This window comes from Eumetopias jubatus, unplaced genomic scaffold (assembly GCF_037043125.1).
Source record: "Eumetopias jubatus isolate StellerSeaLion01/CBP00866 unplaced genomic scaffold, mEumJub1_p1.0 scaffold_17, whole genome shotgun sequence".
In the NCBI taxonomy this organism is placed as follows: Eukaryota; Metazoa; Chordata; class Mammalia; order Carnivora; family Otariidae; genus Eumetopias; species Eumetopias jubatus.
The window spans coordinates 84,853,672-84,862,401 of NW_028274823.1; positions in this window are offsets into that span (position 1 = coordinate 84,853,672).

Below are 8,730 nucleotides of genomic sequence, written 5' to 3' on the forward strand. Positions count from 1 at the left end.
GAAGGACTCCTCCATGGAGCCTTCGGAGGGATCACTCTGCTGACCCTTGATTTCAGACTTCTGGCTTCTAGAACTATTTGAGAATTAATTTTTGTTGTTTTAAGACACCAGATTTCTAGTAATTTTTTACTACAGCCTTAGGAGACCAATACATTCAGTTTTTGCGAAGAGTGCTCATTAAAGCACCTGATCAGCAGCATTTTAATAAATTATTTCAGGGGAAAAAAGACCTTGTAGTCAAACAAGTTTTCCATAACCTAAGTTTTATTTATAAAACTGAATGGACTTAATTTTGCAGTACAATACATGTGTACATCAATTGTTAAAATGTCAAAGCCATTTGCAAAAGGAAGGCAATTATTACAGAGTATTCCTATAATTAGGTATCTTTTAAATGATAAACTTTGGAACACACTGCTATAAGCCAATCTGAATTCTGAAAACAGAAGTTACATCAAAAAAGACTTCAAAATAATCAAGTAAGACTTTTTCCAGAATTGCAAAAGTCGCTAGAAAATTAGGCAATATATTACTGATATGAATTAAATCTTGAATAAAATAAATATCAACATCATAATCATAAATGCAGCAAAGAAATTTTGCAAAATACAATGCAGGCTACTGGCCATAAATTCAGTAGTAAGAGAATACTAATGGTAAAACACAAGAACTATTTCAGTAATATCAAGAATGTAACAAGCTTCCTATCAATAATTTTACATATTGCTAAATATTGATTTGAAAATTCCAGTCAATACACTCACCAAAATCATATTAAAAAGATGTAATTATTCAAAATGAGGAGGCGAAGCCACATTGTGTGCAGAAAGTGCTGTGTCATATACCTTAGAGAAACAGCTGAAAAATAATGAAATGGAGTGTGGTCATTAAAATATTTGATAAATTTTAGTGACAAATTTCTCTTTATATAATAAATGAAAAAGCATTTAAGTTCTTGCAGTATGTAAGCAAATATGTAACATGGTGTATGTAATGCAAGGTTTATATTAGTGATATCTTAGGTGGAAAAGTAGAAAAAAAACCCAGATATTTAATATTGATCGTTTTTGTTGTTGAATACTGGTGATTTTAATTTTCTTCATTATACACTTTGGTATTTTTCAGATTCTTTACTTGGAATATGCACTATTCTATGTTTATGATTTATAAGAAATGAAAAAAAATACCCAAATGTGGAAGTTATGTTATTTTTTCCATTTAAATGACACGTATAAATGGAATTTCTTTTCATCCAATCAAAATGAAGGGTAACAGTTTTGTCTCCTTTGAGGCGGAGGACTCTCCTTTTGTGCTCCGCCTTCTCCCTCCTCTCGGGTCCCTCTCCCTCTTCCTCCTGCTTTGTCTTCTTCCCTGAGAAATATTAATATGGAAAAAGGTTGGCATTTGACTATTCTTTGAGTAATGTCAGTTATTCACACTATCATTCAAATGTAGATTTTTAGATTTTATTAAATTTATCCTCCAGTGCATTCTGCTTAGTGGTACCTGTGCTATTCAAGGGGCAAGATGTAATTCCTATTCAAGGGGCAAGATGTAATTCTGCAGAAGCCTTATGGGAGACTCTCTTTCCACTTTCATTCAGCTTTCCCCTCTCTTTTCAGCTGTTTTCAGAGTCAAGAAGGGAGGTGGGGGGGAATGGTTGGGTATATTCAGGCTTACGAGCGAATCTGGGCTCTGAGGCTCACTCCCAAATGGCTGAGCCAGGCTCTCCTGATTGGCAGTCAATGGTGCATGAGGAAAGGCGTCCTTAGGATTCACGGTGGCCGGGGCTGGAGAGGCAGGGATTCCCTGGAACCAGAATGACCACTCAGGAAGACAGAAGCTTCATAAACACAGAGCACAATGAACACATGGGTTCAAGGAACTAAGAAACAATGTTTAAATTCATGCAGAGAATTGCTTTAGGGTTTCCCCAGATACCAATCACTTCTGGTCTGGGCTGGTCACCTGAATGGGTTAAGGGAGTTTTCCTGGCAGCAGAGATCTGCAATGATGTACTCAAGACCTGTGATCAAGTGGACAGATACCTGCACAGCTGACCAAGACCCGAGTGGGTTCTACCATCTAAACTGAGAGTACAGAAATGCATGTACCTTGACAGGTAGACCTCTCTGACATTCTAGATCCCAAATAATCACAAATACTTGGAGTCATGATACAAATAAGTTTCATTTTATTAACTTGTGAAGACCTAGACAGCTAAAAAAGGAAGTGGTAAAAGAAAGGCAGAATAAACCTAAAGAAAACAGAAGTCAGAACTTAAGAAAGATAAAAATTAACATTAATGGATATAAAAGGAAAAAACAGTGGACATACTCTATAAGTCCAAAAGTTCTTAGAAAACAACAGAATAGTGCAAGTATAAATTAACCTTATCAGATACATAAATTAGAAATGAAAAGGGGTGATAATAATTAGAGACCAATTTTTAAATTGTAGGAGACACATCTGTACAACTTTATGCAAATTTGAAAATCTAGATCAAAGGAGTTTTCTTCTAGAAAAAATGAAGCTTCCCCAAATGGAATCGTTTTTTTTCCTGTTTTTAAGATTTTATTTATTTATTTGACAGAGAGAGCACAAGCATGGGGGGTGGCAGAGGGAGAGGGAGAAGCAGGGTCCCATTGAGCAGGGGGCCCGACTGGGGGCTTGATCCCAGGACCCTGAGATCATGACCTGAGCCAAAGCAGGCACTTAACTGACTGAGCCACCCAGGCACCCCTCTCACATGGAATCCTGTAGAGAAAATAAGTAAACAGATTAATGATGATAAAAGAAATAGACAAAATTGTTAAATGTCAAATAATTCTTCACCAAGAAAGGACTAGACTCAAATTGTTTCTTTTTTTTTTTAAAGATTAGATAATGCCAGTGCTACTTAACTATTCCAAACATAAATGACAATTTCCATTTTAAAAGATTGGTGTTGTTCTCCAACACTGATAAAGATTACACAAAAATATAAAATTACTGCCAAGTTTCACTCATGAATATTGATGCAAATTAACTAATATGATATTAGCAATGAAAAATCAAACCAACAGCACATTAAAAAATAATGAACCATGAAAAATTTGCATTTATTTCATGATGCCAAGGTAGCTCAATATTAAAAAACACATTCACGTAATCCACTTATTAGGAGAGCTAAGCAGAAAAATCTTATAATTATCTCCTTAGATGACAAAAGGTATTTGACAGAATTTAACACCCACTCATGTTAAATGTACTCTGTGAAACAGAAATTATAAATTGCATTTGCAGCATAGTTTATTTTCCTCTGCCAAAAAATCAAAGTTTTGAGGAACAAGACACCAAGCGTCACTCTCTCTACTACTATGTAACTTTGTGTTGGATATATGAGAGAATTCAATTAGACAAGAGAAAGCAATTAATTATAAGACATAGAAAGGAAAAGGTACAACCATATCTTTTTTTTTTTCAGATCATGTAATTTTTATATTTAGAAAGCTGAAAATAATCTATGGAAACACTTCTGCACACAAAGTAAGTTAACAGTGTAGAAGCTTATGAAATAAACATATAAAGACCAGACCCCAATTTATAAAAACAAAAACTATTCAGGAAGAAGAAAGCAGTAGGAATAATGTCAAAGAAGTCACACACCCCCCCCCACCACCACTTAACAAATACAAATAAGAGCACACATTAAAAACAAAAACAAAAATTAACACAAAAAAAAGACAACTGTTCTGCAGCACATCAGAGTAGATTGAAACAATGGGAGCCCATGTTATGATCTTGCATAGGAAGATTCACATCATAAAGATGTCATTGTTTTCCTAAAATAATTGAATATAATACAATCCCCTCACAATACAGCCACCTTTTTCCTCCTATAAGTAGATAAGAGAATTAACATCTTTTTTTTTAAGATTTTAGTTATTTATTCATGAAAGACAGAGAGAGAGAGAGAGAGAGAGAGAGGCAGAGGGAGAAGCAGGCTCCCAAGGAGCAGGGAGCCCGATGAGGGACCCGATCCCAGGACCCTGGGATCATGACCTGAGCCGAAGGCAGACACTTAACCATCTTAGCCACCCAGGCGCCCGAGAGAATTAACATCTTGATTTGGAAGAAAAACAAAAGCAAGACTGAAAAAAGGCTAGTCCTATCAGTAATAGAATTAGACATCAATATTTTATAATTAAAACCAATTTTTGTTGCTTGAAATGGGTAAACCAATTAGAATAAAATGTTTAAAAATGGGGAGAAACACATTGGAAATTTAGTTCCTGAGAACAACATATTTCAAAGCAGTGGGAAAAGATGAGTTTTTGAATAAGTAGTATAGAAATAACTGAATAGCTATACACAAAAAGACAAAATCTTTTGTGCTTTAATTGCTGCTCCTCCTTAGCCTTAGACTGTTTCGATTTCCCGCTTTTTATTTGATCTCCCTTTTTCTATGTCAGCTCAGTACCCAACTCTGCTACGAAATCCCAATTTTATTAAATCACTTGTCTAAGTCCATCGCTACTCTCAGTTGGGGGTGTTACTACGTGAGAGAGTACACCCGAGTACACCTTTATCTTTCTCAGACATTTTATGTTTGCATAACCTGAAATAATGTGGTTTGTTAATAAGGAACTTTGGGCTTGAATGGAACATCTCTGTTTCTGGATAGTGTCTTCATGTGCCATGCTCTTTAATTTTACATAACGTTTTATTAAAACAGACCTGGTTGTCTTTGGTTGAAGAAACAAGAATATTGGGACTTGTAAAATTTGAATATGATTATACAATTTTTAATGTTTTAGATATTTTCTCCTACTGCTTAGGGCCCCAAGAAGCACAGACTCCTTTATCTGTTAACAGATCTTACCCATCTTTTGGATGATTTCAGTTGAAAAGAAGCCTCCTCTCTCAAGACTAGCATTTACCAATGTTCACTTCCCTCCGTTCTGCATCCGAGATTCAATTTGCTCAGCAGGCAGTTATCTGTATGGTTCTCAGACCAGCAGGAGACATCATTATGTTGCATTGAGTGAGACCTCAGCTATGTGCTAGAAAGTAATCATCGAACCCAGCGTTACTAAAATAAAGTACAAAAGGGACTTTAAAATTCCTCTCCTGAACTCAATATAACAAGCTTAATAGGTGATACAAAAAGTACTTGCGATGTGGAAGCCCAGAGGGTCTTGTTCAGTGTAGTTAAATTTCATGAACAGACTATTACCTCATAAATTATAATGCTCCACCAACATTGAGTATTTTGCTCTATCCTAACTTTGTCTGTGTCGTTTTGTTTATTTACAAAAACATAAATGCTTTCAGCAATTTTATAAAGACGTAGTAATGCCACAGAAACTAAAATATACCGACCCTTGAATACGGTGCATTTTCTTAAATAACAGTAGCAGGCAGCTCTAACACATTCTCGCATGGAACCTTGTATCACTCACTGAAACTAGAAAGAATGTAAAGTAATAAAATAAATCATCAGTTATAGAGAGGAAATGAATTTTAAGTAGTAATGGGTGACTCTGGTAAGTTTATCTTTAAAAAAATAGAATGTTACAGGGGCGCCTGAGTGGCTCAGTGGTGAAGCTTCTGCGTTCCACTCAGGTCATGGTCCCAGGGTCCTGGGATCGAGCCCCACATGGGGCTCCCTGCTCCACAGGAAGCCTGCTTCTCCCTCTGCCTCTGCTTGTGCTGTCTGTGGTAAATAAATAAACAAAATCTTAAATTAACTAATTAAATAATTAAAATCTTAAATAAATAATTATTAAATAAAATATTTTTTTAAAAAAGGTCAGATCTGGTGACATGGGCTCAGCACTAGTGACTCTGTTTTGGGCATGTTGTTTCTTTTTAACAACATTCATAAATCTTTTTTTAGCATGGTGTACCAGTTCTAAACTCTGTCCAGACTAAATATACCTCCCATCAGAAACCTGTTTTCACCACACCACTACCAGCACCCCTGGAGTCTTACTGGTGGGAGTTGTCTTTTGTAATCCCAAATGACAACTTGCAGTATTTTTTCATTTTTTATATATTTTATCATCCTGATCTCCAATGCGTGTCTCAATACCTCTCTCTCAATATTCGATACAATTCGAGATTAGAGAATACAGGAAACTGGGACAGTTCTGTCAAATAACTTCATCTACTTGGCCTAACAACAAAATACACAATAAATATAAAAATGTAAAGTAAGTCACCAAAAAAGCAAAAAAAAAAAAAAATCATTCTTCTTCAGTGCACATGAACTATGTACCCAAATATTTCTAAATTATATCCTAAATTTAAAAGTACTGGACAGGAGAAGTTAGAGATGTCACGTCTCGGAACAAAATGAGACAGCACAGGGTCTGTAAGCACAAGAATTTGCCACAATTAGTCAAGGAGAGAGAGGAGCAAATCAAAAATACAAGGAGATACTTCATACCTGTTAGAATCGTTGTCATTAAAAAGCCTGAAAACCCAAAACTGGGATAGGAATAGGCATTAATTAGCACTCTCCTAGCTTCCTGCTGAGAATATAAAGTGGTAATAGCACTTTGGAGAATGGCTGGGCGTTTATTATAAACATGCATCTCACTTGGGACTTAGCCATGCTGCTCCTACTTATTTACCTCCCAGGAATGACTACATGGGTCCATTAAAGAGCTAGTAAAAGAATATTTACAGGAGCTTTATTCATAATAGTAAAAACCTTGAAGTAGAACATCATAGAATTAATAAACGTTTTAGCATAGGCATCCATTGAACACCACTCAACTATAGTCCAGCAAAATTAATACATACAACCAGAATAAATTTAAAAAACATTACACTGAACAGTTGAAGACAGACTTGAAGGAATACACAGGCATAATTCCACGTATGTGGAATCTATGTTTGTTTATTTTGTGGAATCGATGTTTAAAGAGATAAGAATGTTTTTACTTCATGGAGGGTATGGGTTGACTGGAAAGGGACAAGAAAGAATTTGTTGAGTTGATAAAAATATTTTATCTTGAAAAGGATATGGGGTACGTGGAAATATACATTTGTCCATTAACTGTAAAATTGCACATTGAAGATGTATTTTTCTCCATGTAAAATTCACCTCAAGTAAAATAATTAAAAAATGATCTAAAAAAAAGAAGGCATCACTGAGGTTGCAGCATCCACCCAATGTGATGGGGTTTGGGGGAGAAGAGAGCCAGTCCTGTAGAAAATTATAAACTTAATAATACATGAAACATGCCATATTGTTTTACTTTCTCTTTTCATTTAATTTTTATGAAAATTGGTCCCACGTAGTAAAATTGTAAAATGTAAGGCTTGCTTTCCTCTCAACTTTCAATGTAAATGTGTTTGTATTCTGAAATTGTCAAAGAACAAGAAATAGGTTAAATGTTAAGATGAGAAGAATGAGTCTCAATTATCAATATAGCATGGCAAATATCTGGCCTCCATTGCTGGTAATGAAGCCAGTATTTTTCATGTTAAAGATTCATATCTTTCCCATATTTCCCTTTAGACCATGAAGCATCTGGTCTAAAAGTCTTATGATCTCTGTTGCTTAGAATTAAATTTTCCATAATAAAATTAATTTTAAAATATTAATTCATCCCCAGTCAATAACTTTATAACTATTCCCAATGTGTTTCCAACCTGTAAAATGGATTGAATCCCTAAATGACAAATGAAAGCCTATTCTATCTTTTTTTTTTTTTTCCTTTCCCACTTAGATAAATATGTGATGAAAACAGGTGCCATAATCCACTTACCAGCTTTTGGCACACTAGGTAAGAAATGAGAACTTTTGAAGGCTTTTGAACAGTATGGGGCGATTTTCATTCTGGCACTTAGGGAATTAGCCATGTGACTCCCATTAATTTTAATAGGAGGAGTGTGGATAATCCATAAACCGTTAATGGATCCTGGAAAGTTTCACAGTGGATCAGCGCAAAGTTGCACAGCACAGGTGTTTAATTGCTGATGGGTATAATATCAGAGCTAAGTGTGTTAAGACCAAAGAATAAAAAATCAATTACTTGCAAAGATAGTAAGGTCTGGAAAATAAAATGGTCGTGTTAAATGTGGCACAGATTTGAAATCTGTTACTAACCGAACCAGAGGTGACTATCAAGTGAAACTAATCTGCATATCATTTGGTGGGGTTGGGTCGGGATATGTCTCCTTTTGGCTTAGCAGTGACTCCAGGAAACACTTTCTAAAAATCTATTGTCAGTATTTTGCCATATGTGTCATTCAATCTACATAATAATTAATTTTCATGTCAATAAATCTTATAGAGCCAAAAAAAAAAAAAAAAAAAAAAAACCTCCCAAATCTCAACTTCAGATATTTGGCCTCAAAACTTTCATCATTATTATGTCAACAATAAAATAGTCCCAATACACAAAGGGACATTCTTCAGACCTAAAGTTACTTTTTATGGTGAATAAAGTTACTTTTTATGGTGCTCGATGAGATAGAAGGGGCATTATCTTGAAACAGTGGGCCCAGAAACCAGAGCTGCCAGATATCTTTAGGTTACCTTTCACTAGTCACACTTGTCCAGTGATCTTTCTCTCTTTTATAGTCAAAGGAATTATTTAGATATCAGCAAGACATGTGAAAATACATCCGAACTATGCCAGATAGAAACTTGTACTCAGTTGTGATTTTACAGCAGTGATAAAGTGTATTCTAGTGAATTTACTAATTCTGAATTTATTGCCTGTACTGTCA